General features: G+C 32.7%; 1 non-coding gene across 1 annotated transcript; it reads left to right on the forward strand.

Moving 5' to 3' along the window:
- Positions 1 to 766: 766 nt before the first annotated feature.
- Positions 767 to 837, forward strand: LOC138388971 (small nucleolar RNA SNORD56). Its single transcript, XR_011234418.1, has one exon. It is a non-coding gene; the product is annotated as a small nucleolar RNA SNORD56 (small nucleolar RNA).
- Positions 838 to 1,483: the final 646 nt, after the last annotated feature.

Below are 1,483 nucleotides of genomic sequence, written 5' to 3' on the forward strand. Positions count from 1 at the left end.
TTCGCCAAGTCCTAAGTTGATAGCTTAAAGTCAAAAGTGAAATTATAGTTTCATTAGGACTTGGTGTAAAGAAGGCCCTTCTCCCCTTCCCCAAAGGGATACTGCAGTTATATCACATACCCAATAGGCGCCACGATGAAGAACAGAGCTCATACTTAATTAAGGTTTTATACACACCAGTTCCCCAGTAAATGCAAATTTAACAAGAAAATCAGACATGTCATATGTTCAAAATGCTCATGATAAACAATCATTTTGCATTCCTGCAAATAAAATTGTTTCATACTGTAAAAAAAAAAAAAGAGTTGATATCATAGTTGCAGAAAGTAGAGTAGTGGTTACCAGAGACCGAGGAGGAGAGGGAAAGAAGAGAGGGGAGGAAGAGGAAGATGGGGAGACGGTGGTCAATGAGTACAAAGTTACAGTAGATAGGAGAAATAAGTTCTGCTGTTCTATTGCACAGTAGGGTAACTATGGCTAACAGTAAGATATTTAACATTACAAAATACTGAGAAGAGAGGTTTTTGACAGTTTTCACCACAAAGAAATGATAAATGTACAAGATGATGGATATGCTAACTATCCTGATTTCATTTTTATATAACATACGAAGACTGTCCGGAAAGCATCCAGCCATTGTTAATATGTAATTTTCATACTACATGGCTGGATGCTTTCCGGACAGCCCTCATATATATGCATGGAAATGTCAAATTGTACATCATAAATACATACAATTACAATGTGTCAATTAAAAAATAAAATGCTACAATGATGGTAATATTTTTCATCAACAGCAGTTCACTTAGTGAGTGTTGATACTTTGGGTCTGAGTGAAGCTGAGAAAAATAAATAAATAAATAAATAAAAATTTAAAAAAATAAAATGTATATAAACTATATTACAACTCATTATTACAGCATCTCTCAATATACTCATATATTTTATATATTAAATTCCCATATTCCTAAAACATTTTTCCTTGCTTATACTGTAAGTTGTGGGCTTCCTGATGATCCAAACATAAATGCATTAAGCCCTTTTCAATCGGAGAATTGTGCTGTAAAGAAACAAATCCCTTCACAATTCATGGGCTTTTTTAACAGCAATAATAACTGCACATTTTTATCTTTTCAGTAGATTATACTTTGATTCTAGTCCTCACTCCATAGAATTTTGGAAATAGATGGGGGGGAGGAGTTCTTTAGAAACAATTATATAAGATAGTCAAAGTAACAAAATAAGATGTGCATTTGAAATCCCTAGATTAGAATACAGGCCACTGAATTAAACATGGTACTTCCCAAAAACCTAACAAATCAAAATTTCAGGTCTTGGAAGAATAAGATGTCATCTTATCTTCTTTTCTTTCTAGAATCAAGACTAAAATAATTTCCTCCTACTCATGGCTTCATAATAACCATCTTCTGTGATCCATTCCATCATTTGACTATTTTATAAGCAGAAAATTTATTTTATTTTA

Source organism: Eulemur rufifrons, chromosome 7 (assembly GCF_041146395.1).
Source record: "Eulemur rufifrons isolate Redbay chromosome 7, OSU_ERuf_1, whole genome shotgun sequence".
Lineage (NCBI taxonomy): Eukaryota > Metazoa > Chordata > Mammalia > Primates > Lemuridae > Eulemur > Eulemur rufifrons.